The following is a 19228-nucleotide window of genomic DNA, read 5'->3' as shown; positions in this document are numbered from 1 at the left end:
ATAATAATAATAATAATAATAATAATAATAATAATACACGCCTTTATATGGCCGGTCAAAGTAGCTCAGGCGGTAAAGCACTGACCTTCAGATGTCAGGTTAGTGGGTTGGTTTCCGGCTAAGTTCAGCGGTATTTGATGGTACTTTCTTTCTTTCTTTCTTTCTTTCTTTTCTTCTTAAATCATTTTACCCTCCAGGATTGAATTTTCTATCGGACTCAGCGAGAGATCTAAATCTACCGCCTCAAGGGCAGTATCCTGGAGCGTGAGACTTTGGGTCGGGGAGATACAACTGGAGAGGAAGACCAGTACCTCACCTGCTATGCTGAACAGGGGCCTTGTGGAGGATGGTGAGATTGGGATGGTGAGATTGGAAGGGATAGACAAGTAAGTGGGAATGAAATGGTCATGGCCTTAAGTTAGGTACTATCCCGGCATTTGCCTCGAGGAGAAATGGGAAACCACAGAAAACCACTTCGAGGATGACTTACGTGGGAATCGAACATCCCCCCTCTACTCAGTTGATCCCCCGAGGCTGAGCGGATCCGATTCCAACCCTCGTACAACTTCTCAAATTTCGTGGCGGAGCCGGGATTCGAACCCGAGCCTCCCGGGGTAGCAGCTAATCACACTATTATAACCACAACACCACAGAGGCGGACGCCGATGGATTTACCAGCATGAAAAGGAACTCCTTCAGAATGAAATTCCGGTGTCTCATTATCTAAAAAACCGTCTTAAGAATTTATGGCTCGTAATCCAATAACATTGTTATTAATACTAGGTACTTTAATAGGGGCTTTGTCCTAGAAGTTTGTAAGGTAAAGATTTTTCTATCCATACCATCGAATTAATTAATTAACTGAAATGGAAATGGCGTATGGCTTTTAGTGCTGGGAGTGTCAGAGGACAAGTTCGGCTCGCCAGATGCAGGTCTTTTGATTAGACTCCCGTAGGCGACCTGCGCGTCGTGGTGAAGTTGAAATGATGATGAAGACGACACATACACCCAGCCCCCGTGCCAGCGGAATTAACCAATTGTGGTTAAAATTCCCGAACCTGCCGGGAATCGAACCCGGGACCCCTGTGAACAAAGGCCAGAACGCTAACCATTTAGCCATGGAGAATTATTAATTAATTAACAATACTTTTATTGGTTTTAAATCCCACTATCTACTTTTACGGTTTTTGGAGACTCCCTAGTGTCGGAATTTTGTCCCGCAGGAGTTCGTTTACGTGCCCGTAAGCCTGCCAACACGGGTCTGGTATTGATTTTAAGCACCTTCAAGTACCACTGGAAAGACCCAGGATCGAACCTACCAACTTGAGCTCAGAGGGCCAACGTTCTATCAGCTGAGCTACTCAGCCCAGCGCGCATTAATTAAGGCCGTCAATGCCGAACAAGTTAACCGTCTGGTGAGCTTGCGTTCTGTAGAGAGTAAGTTCGAAGCGCACTGTCGTCAGCCCTGAAGATGGTTTTCCGTGGTTTCCCATTTTCACACCAGGGAAATGCTGGGGCTGTACCTTAAGGCCACGGCCGCTACCTTCCCAATTCTAGCCCTTTACAATCCTTGCGACGTCGAAAACCTTTGATGTGTTAGTCCGAGGTTAAACAATTAGGAAAAAAGTGTTTACCCTCCACCAATTAACATCATACTCATTTCATAGGGCCACCCAGGAGGTGAAATATTGCTTTTAAATTTCTGGAAAGCCTGATGATGAAACGAACCTATGCCTTCCAGGAAGAACCAAACATGTCTTTTACAGTTTTGGGCAGTTGGCTTCTGATGATGATGATGATGATGATGATGTATAATTCATTAATGGATCATGTTAGCAGATGACATCGTAGCCATCTCATCAGGTTATCATGGTTTTGATTGCGATCAATGTTTTTGGGATTTTTAAACGAAAACTTCACGTCTTTGTGGTTCGAAGATCCCGAGAATATGATTACGTTAGTCCCGTGAAACTAAAAGCTTGCTTAACTACTACTACTACTACTACTACTACTACTACGTTTAGGGCTTACGATCTAGAATTTAGGTCCCTTGAAATAATAATAATAATAATAATAGCAACAACATCATCAACAACATAAAAATGCCAACCGAACAAGTTAACCATGCGGTTAGGGTAGCATAGCTGTGATTTTGCATTCGGGAGATGGTGGGTTCGAATTCCACTGTCAGCAGCCATGCAGATATAAGAGAAGTACTCAGCCCCCGAGCCAAGGAAATTAAACTTTTACTATTATATTTCCTCGACCCAGCCCGGAATCGAACTCCGACACCCAAGGGCCGAATACGAAGGCGTTGAGGATTTCACCACCTCTTCTTCTTATTTCGAAATACCCTTTCACAGAGCGCGTTGGAACTTGTTATTTGACTTGATGACTTTCGCGTTCCTATTCTTCCAAAATCTCTTCATGAACTCACTGTGTTGCCTTTTCCGTTCTGCGCACTTCGTACCAGTCCTGTTGCTAGTTTTCACCACAAATGTGTGTATAATTACTGAGGTCATGAAGATTTTGCGATTTTTCATGATTTCTTCCCTGATGTTCAATTCATTCAGGTCCCCTCTTGTTTCCTCCAGTACCGGGCGAGTTGGTAGTGCGGTTAGGGGCGTGCAGCTGTGAGCTTGCATCCGGGAGATAGTGGGTTCGAACCCCACTGTCGGCAGCCCTGAAGATGGTTTTCCGTGGTTTCCCAATTTTACACCAGGCAAATCCTGGGGCTGTACCGTAATTAAGGCCACGGTCGCTTCCTTTCCATTCCTAGACCTTTCCTATTCCATCGTCGCCACAAGACCTATCTTTATCGGTGCGTCGTAAAGCAAATAGAAAAAAAGAAAAGTTTCCTCCAGCCAATTTATTCTCCCTGTTTTGAGAATTTATTACATTGAACAATATTTTTCTGAGTAAATTCTAAAAATGTGTCCAAAAATTTCAAACGCCTCCTCCGTACAGTATTGATGAAACTATTTGAGGTCTGCAGTTCGCATTTTGATCCTAATTCCATTTTCTTGTATTGGGTGGAAAATTTTTCTAAGAATTTTACGTTCATGTTTTCAATGTCTGCAATGTCCGACTCGTTGGATGTATGGTCAGCGTACTGGACTTCGGTTCAGAGGGTCCCGAGTTCGATTCCTAGCCGGGACGGGGATTTTAACTTTCATTGGTTAATTCCAGTGGCTCGGGGCCTGGGTGTTTGTGCTGTCCCCAACATCCCTGCGACTGACACACCACACATAACACTATCCTTCACCACAATAACACGCATTTACCTACACACGGCAGATGCAGCCCACCCTCATCGGAGGGTCTGCCTTTCAAGGGCTTGCACCCGGCTAGAGACAGACACTCGAAATTAATTAATATATGCAATTGTATTATTATTATTATTATTATTATTATTATTATTATTATTATTATTATTATTATTATTAAATGGCCACGGTGACTAAAGTGTTGATATTCTGAGTTAGGTCTATCACCGTTTGCATAGCTTTCTTGTGAATTAACCGCTCTGTTCTCACTGTTTTTGCCAACAGAAGTTGACTGTAGTGAGAAACCCAAAATCTCTGTGTAGAAATTTTGTTGGATTAAAACCTTGTGTGTTCACCATAGTAGTATTAGGGTATACAGCCATGAGCTATATGACTTTGTGCGAATTTCACTGTTTGGAAATATTCCAACGGGAAAATGTCCGTAATTTTTGGTATTTGAAGTTAGTTTATTAACCACTCGACTTTGTCTGCCACTCAGCAACCTAATTAATTGCAGATATACTTAATAATCCATCTGGCAGTACTTAAGCCACGTTGACACGGTGCGAGTATACTTGTTTGGCACGATGTGATTATACTTGCATCGACCACTCATATGCCATGAGCTGCATTCGCGCCTGACGAAGATGGCAGATCTCGGGCGTGGAGGCATATCATCTGTTGCTAATATGTTGTTTGCTTACTGAGTTTAATGTTGGGAAAATAATAAGGAAAAGGAGAACGTGGCATCGGGAATGGATTTTAAGTTGCAATGCATTAAGTGCTTCGGCAGTATTTTGACGTGACGTTATGCGAGTTATAGCACATGATCATCTTAGACTCGCAGATATCCAGTTCGCTTAATACTCCACTCAGTAATCTGTCAGTCGATGAATTAATTATTTTAAGTTATGTGCCTGACTACTTCGACATTTAAATTTTCACAATTTGCTGTTTGTGCTTTGGCTACTACAAATTTCTTAATTTCCCTGTTGATTAAATCAGCGTCCACACCATGAATATTAATTTTATCCGCTATCCTGCTATATTTCTTTCTTTCTTTCTTTCTTTCTTTCTTTCTTTCTTTCTTTCTTTCTTTCTTTCTTTCTTAATCCGTTTAATCTCAAGGGTTGGCATTTCCCTCGGACTCAGTGAGGGATCCCACCTCTACCGCCTCAAGGGCAGTGTCCTGGAGCGTCAGGCATTGGGTCGGGGATACAACTGAGGAGAAGGACCATTACCTCACCAAGGTGGCCTCACCTGTTATGCTGAACAGGGGCCTTGTTAGGGAATGGGAAGATTGGAAGATATAGACAAGGAAGAGGGAAGAAAGTGGCCGTGGTCTTAGGTTAGATACCATCCCGGCGTTTTGCCTGGAGGAGAAGTGGGAAACCACGGAAAACCACTTCGAGGATGGCTGATGACGGAATCGAAGCCTTCTGTACTCATTTGACCCCCGGAGGCTGATTGGACCCCGTTCCAGCCCTCGTACCAATTTTCCAATTTCATGGCAGAACCGGGAATCGAACGCGGGCGTAGGGGAGTGGAAGCTAATCACACTAACCACTACACCACAGAGGCGGGTCCTAGCATATTTATTGTTGTAAACATAAAAGCTAACTTTCCACAAAACTAATTCTACTTTTTGCAGCTGCACAGATTTAATTTTCTGCTCTTCACTCCGCTTGCTTCCAGGCACCATCTTAGCAATATTTAATCTATACACGCACAGCTCACGCAAGGGAAATCTTGAACACGGTCGTGCTGTACTTGCTTCGCATACCTCAGGCAACTCTTTTCAGTTTCAATCGCTTTTTGCTTTGCATTTTTTACCGACAGCACCTATGGTTTGAAAAGCTCAAGAACAGAAAATAGTGATTTCATAACACGTGATAGAGTTTCGTAGAAATTGTGAAGTCTACCTTGAATGGCACTACTGAGGCTCTGCGTAGCCACAGTACCGAGCTCGATAGCTACAGTCGGGAGATAGTAGGTTCGAACCCCACTGTCGGCAGCCCTGAAGATGGTTTTCCGTGTTTTCCCATTTTCAACCAGGCAAATGCTGGGACTGTACCTTAATTAAGGCCACGACCGCTTCCTTCCCAGTCCTATCCCTTTCTTGTCCCATCGTCGCCATAAGAGCTGTCTGTGTCGGTGCGACGTAAAGCCAATAGCAAAGGAATTCCTAGCCACAGTTTGTCATTTTGCAGAAATACTAGACATTATTATCAATACAAGCCCTGAATACGAGATCTTCCTGGTAAAATCGAAGGAAAAATAATTGTCCTATACGTACAACCAAACCAAACCAAACCAAACCAAACCAAACCAAACCAAACCAAACCAAACCAAACCAAACCAAACCAAACCAAACCAAACCAAACCATACCCCATGGCACTACAGCCCTTGAAGGAAGTCGTAAAATTTAAGAAACGAGATTTCCACTTTCGGAGGGGGATATGGCCCTGAGGTTCAGTCAGCCTACACCAAAAATGAGTACCAGGATAATTCCTGCGGCAAAGGCGGCCGGGCGTAAAGCTAACCACTCTACCCCACCAGGTGTCGTCCCATTTGCGGTCAGTCTCATTTGCGGTCACTCAGGTAGAATGCAAAAATAAACTAGTTTTGACTGGTGAGACATTGTCCCATTTGCGATCACTCTTATCAGTGGGGATATGGAATTCCCTACGCAAGGACTGGTACAAGCAGACAGCCTTTTAAATAACTGGCGATAGCTGCGTGCTAGGATTCGGATGCTGAAACTCATTAAATTAATTATGTTTACCGCTTGAGTACGATGCGTTAATATCGGGACAAGGAGACTAAATAGGACTTATTTGTACCTTTTATTTAGGGTTAGCAGATGGTTATGGGTGTAATCAAATGAGTTTTGAAATGCAGGACAAAAGCAGGGCGTATTAAACCGTTAAACTTCTTCAAATTCAAAATAAATGTTTTGCTGTAACACTCTACTTCCTCGACATTGCGACCCTTTTTGGGTTGTATCTTGATTGCGGACAAGGCGAAAACAGTCCAGATTACGAACAACTAAATATACCCTGTCCAGATTGCGAACAAGAGATTAGTGTTGACGTGGGATACATAACACAGATACAATTTTCAAAACAGTCTCATATGAAATTTTTGTTCTAGTAGTAGTAACATTAACTGGTACATTGGGATGTTTTAGATAACCTAACAATATTTATAAAAATATTTTTCTTATTGAAAATGTTTAATAATTTAGTTTGGGGTAATCTTATGATTTAGAATATCCTTTTTATTGTATAACATAACTAGAGGGGCATTTGTTTATGGTGAATTAGTGAGAGTTGTATTATTAATAGATTATTATTATTATTATTATTATTATTATTATTATTATTATTATTATTATTATTATCTTTTTTGCTACTAGGTCTTATGGTGTTCCTGGAATTCGGACGAAACGCTACTCGGGCGCTTCGACACCTCAACACGCGCACAGCTATGAAGATAGGTGTATTTGCTAAAATACGCTCCTTTTGTAGACCATTGGCAGCGTCTGTCTTCGTATCCCATGTAAAAATTCTTTGGTTATACATTTAGGGTTACCGAGCGAATTGGCCGTGCGGTTAGAGGCGCGCAGGTGTGAGCTTACATCCGGGAGATAGTGGGTTCGAACCCCAGTGTCAGCAGCCCTGAAGATGGTCTACCGTGATTTCCCAATTTCATACCAGGCAAATGCTGGGGCTGTACCTTAATTAAGGCCACGTCCGCTTCTTTCCCACTCCTAGCCCTTTCCTATCCCATCGTCGCCATAAGACCTATCGGTGTCGGTACGACGTAAAGCAGATCCTAAAAGTAAAATAAGTCTTTCTTTCTTTCTTTCTTTCTCTCTTTCTTAATCCGTTTACAGTCCAGGGTTGTTTTTTCCCTCGGACTCAGCGAGGGATCCCACCTCTATCGTCTCAAGGGCAGTGTCCTGGAGAGTGAGACTTTGGGTTGGTGGATACAACTGCGGAGGATGACCAGTACCTCGCCTAGGTGGCCTCACCTCCTATGCCGAACAGGGGCTTGTGGGGGGGGGGGATGGGAAGATTGCAAGGGATAGGCAAGGAAGAGGGAAGGAGGCGGCCGTGGCCTTAAGTTAGGTACCATCGCGGCATTTGCCTGGAGGAGAAGTGGGAAACCACGGAAAACCACTTTGAGGGTGGTTGAGGAGGGAATCGAACCCCCCTCTACTCAGTTGACCTCCGGAGGCTGTGTGGACCCCGTTCCAGCCCTCGTACCAATTTTCAAATTTCGTGGCAGACCGGGAATTCGAACTCGGGCCTCCAGGGGTGGCAACTTATCACACTAACCACTACACCACAGAGGCGGACCATGTAGTGTTTATCCAACATAATTTTAAAAAATCAGCCATAGATCGCCCTTGAGAGGTTTCTTTACCTTCTGGCAGAGTAACATGTAACGTCAGGATAACACTCAAGCAACCTAATTAGCATCAAATCAGAATGTCTGCGCATGATAGTTGAGACCGTACTACTACTGTTATATTTTTATTATTATTATTATTATTATTATTATTATTATTATTATTATTATTATTATTATTATTACCGGTATTTATTTATTTATTTATTTATTTATTTATTTATTTATTTATTTATTTATTTATTTATTTATTTATTTTCCTCAAATTGTAGGTACAATTGAGGGATGGTGAATGGCGAAAGGTCATAGCCCCACATACACGAAGGTCATAGCCCCACATACACGAATCCCTGAGTCTAGCCTAATTAGCAGTCTCCCTGCTGCATGGACGTTGGAAAACCCCAGCAAGCTGCTGATAACTTTAAAGTGATTGCAAATGGGACACGAACTGGTCTTTCTTCGCATTCCTTTTTACTTCCGAACTGGAAGTGACCGCAAATGGGACAAATTTTGCTGTGACCGCAAATGGGACTGTCCGCAAATGGGACACAACCCCCCACCAAGTGCCGAGGTTACGGATAGTGGAAGCCTTTACCTTCCACCCTTCCAAGGCCCTTCATGGACTGTACGGAGATGACTTTGCTTGTACGCAGAACAGTGGTAAATAATGGCTTCTGAAACTTGTTTCTCTGGAGGAATAAAAATGATATATATCTCAGAAGATTGTGATAGCACTGTTGCGAAGATAGCGAAGCACACGGCATGACGCACTGTTGTGATACCGCGGTTTTTTCCAGACATGCAAGCTGGTCGTTAAGCTGACTGTAATCTTAGCTGTGAGTGCTTCCTTTACCCATCGTCGATTCCCACTTACAAGAAACATAACGTGCTCCATTTAAAAGTACTCTACAAGGGACTGCCCCCCTACGACGAGCTTATGTAGACACTAATGGTCAAGAAGGAAAATTATTGCTAGGATTTGCACTGCTGTCCTTACAGTCGTAATACAGCTGAACAAGGCAAAGCGTATAGGCTGCGTGCGTTGTCTATAATCTATCTACTGTCTCACCACGATAACGGCATGTCTGCAAGTTGATGAAGCGGGTTGCACGAGAGACAGGAGACTTACTATTAGGATCCATATTCATATATAATTATTAATCACATATTCCTTTACTTGTAGACAACTGAAAGTAGAATGTCGGCGAATTGTGGTTGTATGGTTATACTTGTGTTTCATTTGACATATTTTTACATATTCTTGGTAATATTATGTATTTTTACATATTATGTGAAGAATATGTCCGCCTCTGTGGTGTAGTGGTTAGCGCGATTAGCTGCCACCCCCGGAGGCCCGGGTTCGATTGCCGGCTCAGCCACGAAATTTGAAAAGTTGTACGAGGGCTTGAACGGGGTCCACTCAGCCACGGGAGGTCAGCTGTCTAGAGGGCGGGTTTCTATTTCCACCTCGGCCATCCTTGAAGTGTTTTCTATGGTTTCCCACATCTCCTCTAGGCAAATGCCGGGATGGTATCTAACTTAAGGACACGACCGCTTCCTTCCCTCTTCCTTGTCTGTCCCTTCCAATATTCCCATCTCTTGTTCAGCATAGCAGGTGAGGACGGCTGGGTGAGGTACTGGTCCTCCTTCGCAGTTGTATCCCCGAGTGAAACGTCTCACGCTCCAGGACACTGCCTTTGAGGCGGTAGAGAAAAAACCGGCCCTAGTGGGTAAAGGAATTAAGAAATAAGAAAATGTTAAGAATGCAACATTTTTGTGCATGTTTACGTAATTATTAAAAAAGATGTAAGAATTGGGTCAGATCGTTTAATTTTCAGATTACAGGCGTAGTAAAATAATTGGCGAATTTAATCGCATATATTACAACATATTTCAACTGTAAAAGATGGCTTTAAAATTGGCATCGTCTGTAAAATATAGTAGGTCCTAGTGTCTCGACTGCATAATCCTATTTCAGAATCTGGGATGGCTAGATGCCTCTACTTGGTCAAAGTTTATAACAAATCTAGGTTATTCAAGCTCTGTGTTTATAAAATCATTATTGGCTAACAGGAAGAGTCCCCCGAACAAGAAGAGCCCCCAGAAGATATTTCACCCAGCTAGTTTTATCTTTTAAAACATGCAGCGGTGACTTCCTGCCATGTTGAACATCACAGTAGAAAACATGGAAAAATACTTGGTGACACAGAGCGCATCACGATAAAATAAAGTTACTGTACTATTTATTATAGAGGTCCAAAGACAGATTCTATATTAACTTTATTTAGTAACATTTATTTGTTTCATGTACAGGGCATGAGGGCAATAGGAAATTACTTATAACAATACATAGTGTAAAATACCCTGCTTATCATTGTTTTTAAATATTTGAAGTATTTTATTATGCCTTAATTTGATTATTATTTAATACTGTCAAAATTAGAAAGCAGTAGTCTGTATAAACTATTTAATGCAACTACGATGACTTTTTCACTACGTACGGAGGTATTTAAAACAATTTCCCTGTCTCATATCACAACCGTAAGTCATAGTAAAAGTAATGTAAGAAAAGTTTGTAAATTTAGTGAACTAATACTATAACATAGTTTAGGAATATTATGTATTTAATGACATATTTAACTGATATTTTATTACATATTTATGTACATGTTTTGCACTTTGATATCATGTAAAATTCCGGGCCCTCATTACCACCGAAAAGAAAAAACCCAAAAGAAGTTCATGTTCACATTAAACCAAGAAATAAGCTAATTCATGAGTCAGTGTGACGTGAGAGCTTCTGAACTTTCAATGAAGACTGTGCGATGGTTTTAGAGCTGTGGTTTCTCGTACCACGTTTTAAGCTGTGCAAGTCCTATGCATGCCGTTATTACCAGGACTGATTTCTATGTAAATACCTCGTTTGTTCATTAGCTATAGTCATGTTATTCAGATGTTTTCGAATTGAGAAATTTGGAGTGACTGAAAATAAATTTAAATTTTCCACATTTCTACATATATCCGGCTGTAGTACATTATTTTACATATTTCAGGAAAACGCATATATGTTTACCTTTTATTTTAAATATGTCTCCATGGTTTAAAAGTTTTTCATGTATGTTGGGTATTCAGCCGGAAGGATGGTTTGATTCTCTGCAGCTCCGTCAACAGCTGTCATAAATAGCCTAGGCATCACTGAAGAGGCGTACTAGGGAAATGAGGAGTGAGATAGTTTCCCGTTGCTTTCCTCACCGAGCCAGCCATTGCTATTACATGTCAGTCTGCCAAGCCCACTGAAATGCGTGCACCAACTGACCCTATGAGCGATATTTTCACACCATTCATAACAGGGACTGGTTGCATAAAGAATGGTATTACTAGCATCACTCATACCTCAGTCACTTTCATACTGTTGAAGTCAAGGATGAGACTGAGACAGGTCAATGAAATTAACAAATTTGATATAGCCCATACCAGAAGACATAGTGCACTGTAAACACTACATTTCGCCAGCAAAGGCGTAAGTTTTTCATATCGGGAAATAATTTAAAATTTAGTTTACTAGCATCAATATTTGAAGTCTGGGGTCTGGTACTTCAATGAAATGCTAAAAGCGAGTTTTACTCTATGCACATTATTCTCTTTCTTATTGGATTTTGCCTTGTCACTCAATCAGTTGTATCCCAAAAACCATGCTCTGTGGCTTTCTTTTAAATTCCTGTTTTCTAGCTTCATGTTTAGCTAAAAAATCTGTGCTGCTTTTATAAGTATCCTAATTTGATACAATGTATACAGTATTTTTCACCATTTTGATGAAACCTTTAGTCCAATTTCGTTCCATTTTTTTGAAAATTTTAGCCCATATGCATGCAAATATCTAACAATTTTTATAATATAAATTTTTATAATATAATAATATAATAATATTTCTTAGGAACAACGATGTATAATAAATGAGAATATTTTAATATTCACTATAGTGTCGGTGTGTCGTGAATAAAATTGAAATTATTCTTCTTCTTATTGTTATTATTAATTTAGGATCACGCCACAACTTCATTTCTTTCTTTCTCTTTGTGCGGAGTTTTCTCTGTCCAATACTCCTTCACGCGTTGGCTCGCCTGCTTCCGTTGTTCAACTCTCCGGACTCTTCCAGTCTTTTTAATCCTTCCTGTGGCTTGAACCCCTACCAAATTTTTCACTGTGTTCCTAAATGTATTCCTTTCTAACAGTTGGACCTCCAAGATATTTAACCTTTCCACATCCTTCCTCATTTCCTTCATCCATGCTGTAGTGGTCTTTTTCTTTCTCCGGAAGTAATGAAAGTTTGGTAAGTCTGTTTGCGTTCATTCTGTACAGATGTCCGAGAAACGCCAGTCTCGTCTTTTTTCATGATCTCCGAGATTCTTTCCATCTTCCGGTGAACATATTTGTTGGTACGAAGTTTCCATCCACTTTCATTATTATTTAATTGAAATATTTTCATGTCAACAACACCCTGGAGTAGCCAGCCACAGACAACGCCAGAGTGTATTAGAACGAGCAAGATATTCCTTATTGATTCAGAAGAAATACAGAAAAAAGTATCTCTGCGTTTGATGCGTTCAGCGCACAACATTACAGAACAATGCCACTGGACGATTCTATAATGGAGATATTGTGAAGGGCATTCTTTATCGGTACACAGTTAAATAAAGTTAAACACGTTGGTAATGACCGTTGATAGTATGACGTTTTACTCTTCAATGGCCTGGAAAACACATTCTAAATTCCAACGTTCATTTTAATTGAATTTATAAAATCATAAAAATTCTCGTTCAGTTGTGCGTCTGTATGTGTTAGTAAAGTTAGACTGATTGAACCTTGCCATTTATAGCTGTGTGTTAGTGTAGCCAATCAATACGACAGTTCTCCATCATTAATGCATTTGGAACTCACCTGCAATCAGAAATAAACGAAAAGAGCGCACAGAGTATTTTGTCAACCTCTCCAACATTTCAGCGGAATAACTGTCACACGTCCTCTAAAGTTTAAATTTAGCTAATATATATTGGTATAAAAAGAATTAAAAATGCCTTTTCCAAACCTGTGTCATTGGTGACCTAGTCAGTGCCCTACGCTAGGCCAGCGGCCATTGATCAGGCATCCTGAACCGTAGCTTATTTGCCGTAGAGGGGTGGGTGTGAGTGTTGGTGGTGGTGATTATTGTTTTAAAATGAAGTACAACTAAGCAACCAACCTCTATATAACATTAATCAAAGGGAAAAATGGAAGGGATCTGATATATTTTACGGGTGTTAATTGAAAGCGTGTTTATTACAAAACTAGCAGATCGTGATTTTTTTATTAAGTTACGTGAACATATAATATAATAATCTACTGTCAACTGTTTCGTCATTATCTATATCAACTGTCAACATACAAAAGTAAAATTCTCTAATTTGTACATGGTCATAATCTTCAACATCCTCCCCACCCTGGTCGGTCGATTTCTAAGGGAACAACCAGCTGCACTGCTCTTGTGACCATTGAGCGATCCGGGAGCTGAAGAATGACTGTTCGGATTCTGTCATCTCGTCCTCGGTGCAGTTCACAAATTCGGCCTCGTTTCCACGCCAGTCTAGGCTTGAGATCCTCTTGTAAAAGTACTACATCACCTATCCGTAGTTCGGTTTCTTTTTTGATCTGCTTCACTTCGTGGTAACTCCTTAATTGAAGGAGGTATTCCCTTTTCCATCTTTGCTCAAAGTGTAAGATTAGCTTTTGTCTCTGTCTGTACGCCTTAGTCAAATCTTGATAGATGGAAGTATCTGCTGTACTTGGAAGAGATATCAGCCTTTCTCCTATGAGGAAGTGTGAAGGTGTCAGGATATCAGAGTTACTGTCATCTACGGTAATAGGGCGCGAGTTTAGAGTGGCCTCGATCCCCACCAAAATAGTATTTAGCCCTTCCTCGTCTACTTGAGCTCGTCCGAGTATCTTCTTGAGGCACATCTTAGTGGACCCTACCATCCTTTCCCAGAAGCCTCCCCACCATGCGGCTCTTGGTACTATAAATTTCCATGTAACATGGTGGTGTGACAAGTGAGTTTGTACTCTTGAATTTTCTAATAATTCCCGGGTTTCGGCACCATGATATATTTTACGGGTGTTAATTGAAAGCGTGTTTATTACAAAACTAGCAGATCGTGATTTTTTATTAAGTTACGTGAACATACAATATAACAATCTACTGTCAACTGTTTCGTCATTATCTATATCAACTGTCAACATACAAAAGTAAAATTCTCTAATTTGTACATGGTCATAATCTTTAACAGTATCCGACGGGGGCAGTTCCCTTCACCTTCGTCTCTTCTAGCCAACAGCATGTGCGTTGGTCATCAAAGTGCTGAACACGCCCAATGTTACTTAACTTAGGAGATCTCACGGGATCTGTTGTTTCAACGTGGCTATGCTATTGATCTTTGGTAACAATACATATCGTGAGTTTGAAAATGAAAATCAACGTCCTGTTTCCAGCCATTTGAGCGTGTCAGGAGTGGAATGAATGAAGCCCCATCCAGTGGCGAGGATAGGAATTGTGCCGGCTACCGAAGCCTGTCGCACTCCTCTGGGGCAATGATTAATGACTGACAGATAAAATGAAATGATACGGTATTGGAGAGTGTCGCTGGAATGAAAGATGACAGGTAAAACCAGAGTACCCGGAGAAAAATCTGCCCCGCTTCCGCTTTGTCCAACACAATTCTCACATGGAGTGACAGGGATTTGAGCCAGGGAACCCATCGGTGAGAGGCCGATGCGCTGCCGCCTGAGCCACGGAGGGTTTTCGTATCACGGTTTTACAAGCAAAAATTAATTTGAAAATATGTCTTCTGAGAAAAACAGGTTTGAAAGTTTTTAGTCTTTCAGTGCCAATATCTCACCGATTTCGATAGCTGCAGTCGCTTATGTGCGGCCAGTATCCAGTATTCGGGAGATAGTAGGTTCGAACCCCACTGTCGGCAGCCCTGAAGATGGTTTCCCGTGGTTTCCCATTTTCACACCAGGCAAATGCTGGGGCTGTACCTTAATTAAGGCCACGGCCGCTTCCTTCCCACTCCTAGCCCTTTCCTGTCCCATCGTCGCAATAAGACCTGTCTGTGTCAGTGCGACGTAAAGCAACTAGCAAAAAAAGTGCCAATATCTAGTCTCTTAGAACAAGAATAGTTTTCCTCAAAATTAGGGGGTCTAGAATAGCACCTAGTACTTGAAATTTTGTTAATATAATTTTACCTGAAGAAATCTTTTCATGAGACTCATAAAGAAAACGCAATTTAGAAAGCCGGGCTGAGTGGTTCGAACGGTTGAGGCGCTGGCCTTCTGACCCCAACTTGGCAGCTTCGATCCTGGCTCAGTCCAGTTGTATTTGAAAGAGCTCAAAGACGTCAGCCTCGTGTCATTAGACTTAGTGGAACGTAAAAGCTCCTTCGGGACTAAATTCTGGCACCTCGGCGTCTCCTAAAACCGTAAAAGTGGTTAGTAGGACGTAAAGCCAATACCAGTAATTCAATTTAGAAAATGTGTTTTGTGTTATTTCCTATGGCGTAGTAATGCGAATTAAATTACATTTCATAAGCGAAGTTCTCTCCGTACAGGACATGAAGGTGCTAGGAGAGGTGCAAGGTAAAGGCTTCCATTATCTGCAACCTCGGCACTTGGGAGGCTTGAGTTGTTGGTTTTATGCCCAACCGCATTTGGCGCTACGAATTTAACCTGGTACTCATATTTAATGTAGCCTGAGTGAAACTCAGGGCCATGTGCACCTAAGTGTGGAAATCTCGTTTCTTAAATTTTACACCTTCTTCATGGGGAACCGATCCCAAAGTCCTTCCGGGTGAACCGAGCACGCCGTTATCGCCTCGCCCAAGCAGCCTCTATATGTATAAGTCAGTGGCGTATACTTGGAGCTACGAAGGCTATCGGTGAAGTCCAAACGTCAAATGAGAACGATAGAAATCTAAAACACATTAAAATGCAAGCATCTGACGCTTTGTTCCATATTTTTAAATGCTATTTATTCGGGGTGTCGACCTAGAAAGATCTTTTGTCCCTACTTTGCACCATATGTGTGAATCTGCATGTGTTTGGAAGTTGCGGACGTGTAAAGTGTTGAATGTGAGGAAAGGAATGTTAAGGACGACACAAACACCCAGTCTCCAGGCCACGGATATTAATCATTTACGATCAAGAACCCCTGGCCGGGTCGGGAATCGAACCCGGGCCCGCCGGCTGACAGAGGACGCGTTACCCCCTACACCGTGGGGACGGACTTTGTTCCATTTATAAAACTTAAAAGCAATGAGAAAAATCTTGCAGCCTAGGCTCTGTGTCCCGCTCCCCTTAAATCACCTCGCGCGACTTGCTGCTGTATGTCCAATAGGTGCGGGAACCGGGGTGCTAGCTGTGCTAGGCTTCGCTCCGTCGGATCGCCCGTGTTAACCAACTACCATAGGTTCTTCATCGTATACACAGTACTTCCTCATCTCATACTCGTAGATAACAGAGTGCTGGTATTTCACTCCTGTTTACTTCTGCATCCTTGTAGGAAGACACTGCAGCTGTTATACTGTAGGGGTAATCAAGTTTTCTTTTTATAGGTAGACTAGCAGTTACCCGCGGCTTCGCTCGCGTGGATTTCGTAATTTGATAAAAGTAATCATTCCTCCGTACTGTAATAAGACTTAATAAGAAAATCACTACAACGTAAAATTCACCGAAATATTGAGTTCCATTTACCCTGGAAACTATTTGTAAACCACGTTTGTGGTATTGTCTTTTGAGGCTAAGATGACCATGCGACATTGTACTGTACATGTGAATTACAATCTTCTCTCAAGTAGAAAAAACAACTAAACGAAGCATGTTTTCTTATTTCTAAAGGAGATTCGAAATACCTATTTCCATGTCTGTAACATCTTCAGTTTTTGAGATATCAGTATCCCCATAAAACGAATTCAATCCCTTTATCAGTCCTTCACCCACCCCAACCCGCATCCCCCACCTAAGAGGATTTTCAAAATAATAATAATAATAATAATAATAATAATAATAATAATAATAATAATAATAATAATAATAATAATAATAATAATACGTGTTCCTTTATTTTTAAAGGAGATTCCAAATACCAATTTTCACGTCAGTAACATCTTCAGTTTTTGAGATATAAGTGTCCACTTAAACAGAATTCATCTCCTTTACTTATTTTCAACCTCTTTGGTCGATTTTCCGAAAATAAAACTATGCGTCTTTCTTTATTTTTAAAGGAGATTCAGCCGGGCTGAATGGCTCAGACGGTTGAGGCGCTGGCCTTCTGACCCCAACTTGGCAGGTTCGATCCTGTCTCAGTCCGGTGATATTTGAAGGTGTTCAAATATGTCAGCCTCGTGTCGGTAGATTTACTGGCACGTAAAAGAACTCCTGCGGGACAAAATTCCGGCACCTTGGCGTCTCCGAAAACCGTAAAAAGTATTTAGTATTTAGTATTTAAAGGAGATTGCAAATACAAATTTTCACGTCTGTAACATCTTCAGCTTATATATAGGCCTATATATATATATGTATCCTTATAAAAATAATTCAAATAATTTTTCAATTCTTCCAACCCCTAAAATGTATTTTTCGAAAAGAAAAGAAGACGTCTTTATTTATTTAAAAGGAGATTACAAATACCAATTTTTACGTCTGACACATCTTTAGTTTTTGGGGTATATGTCCCCATTAAAAATTATATTTCTTCACTTTCTTTTACGTGAATTTTCCGAAAAAACATACGTGTTTCTTTATTTATAAAACTAACAAACATCAATTATCACAACCGTAACATCTCGAGTTTTGAGATGTGTGTCCTCATAAAAGTAATTCAACTCCTTTTTACCGTCCCCAAGTTGATTATCCTCCAAAAATGCTTGTTTCTTTATCTTTAAAGAAGACACCAATTTTTGACGTCTGTAACATCTTCAATTTTTTAAGATATCAGTATCCTAATAAATATAATTCAACCTCCTTTTCAGTCCATTTTATCCTCTCTTTCCAAGTGGTTTTCCGAAAACAACAAAATACATGTTTAATTTTAATAGACCGGGCGAGTTGGCCGTGCGGTTAGGGGCGCGGCTGTGAGCTTGCATCCGGGAGATAGTGGGTTCGAATCCCACTGTCGGCAGCTTTGAAGATAGTTTACCGTGTTTTCCCACTTTCTCACCAGGCAAATGCTGTGGCTGTACCTTAATTAAGGCCACGGCCGCTTCCTTCCAACTCCTAGGTCTTTCCTATCCCATCGTCGCCATAAAATCTATCTGTGTCGGTGCGCCGTAAAGCCCCTAGCAAAAAAATGAAAAGAGTTTAAAATACCAGCTTTCAGTTCCGTAAGATGATAAGTTTATGAGATAAAAATTCACTCCCTTTTTTAGTTCTCCTTAAGTGTTTTTTCGGAAAACAAATTATCTGTGCTTCTTTACTTTTACAGGAGATTCAAAATACCAACTTTTACGTTTGTAACATGTTACATTTCTGAGATATACTCTAGATATAGTCTTTCTAAAAATCACCCTTTTTGTCAATCCTGTCAATTCATTGCATTTTCCAAAAAAAAAAAATAAAAAAAAAAAAATATACATGTTCCTTTTTTTTGAAAGGAGATTTCAAATACCAATTTTTATATCTGTAACATCTTCAGTTTTTGAGATATCAGTATCCTCATAAAAGGTATTCAATCCTTTCTTCACCTTTTTTCACCCCCTTTATTGGGATTTTCCGAAAACAAAGAAATACATGTTTCTATATTTCTAAAGGAGATTCCAAATGCGAATTTTTACGTCTGTAAACTTTTACGTTTTGAAATATAGGTATACTCATTTAAACAATTCACTCCCCTCTTCACCCCCTTAGAGAAGGGATATCCAAAAATCCTCCCTTAATGATCACCTACACTCTAATATAAATGTATCCTCAAAATTTCATTTCTTTGTGTCCAATAATTTTGGCTCGGCGATGATGAGTCAGTCAGTCAGTCAGTCAGTCAGTACAGGTTATTTTATATATATAGATCTACTAAAATGAAATGCAATGTTTCAGGTTTAGTGCTCTCTTTTGTTGGCTAAAATCGAACCCATGATCATGGCTATGACAGCTGGTAATGCTGTATTATTCAAAATTTTAAATGACAATGACAATAATAATAATAATAATAATAATAATAATAGTACATGGCAATTGTATAGGATTGGTGGTGACCTTAAGGGGTTTAAATGAATGGCGAAGAGGTCATAATCACACAGTCCCCAAGCCAGGAGAATTAACAGTACAAGGAGGATGATTCTGAGAATTGAACCGGGGCCATCGGACCAAAGGTAACCATTCTATCCACTTAGCCACAACGCTAAGGACTTTAATTTGCTAAATTTTAGGCTACCATCTCCACTGATCAGGTGTTGTGGGCAGTAGCTTGTGAAGTAGCCTTGACAACACAGCAGGCTACTCCGTTGGCTGGTGGCTGCAGTTC

This window comes from Anabrus simplex, chromosome 3 (assembly GCF_040414725.1).
Source record: "Anabrus simplex isolate iqAnaSimp1 chromosome 3, ASM4041472v1, whole genome shotgun sequence".
Classification (NCBI taxonomy): domain Eukaryota; kingdom Metazoa; phylum Arthropoda; class Insecta; order Orthoptera; family Tettigoniidae; genus Anabrus; species Anabrus simplex.
The sequence above is the reverse complement of the archived record's forward strand: the minus strand, read 5'-3'. Positions refer to the sequence as shown.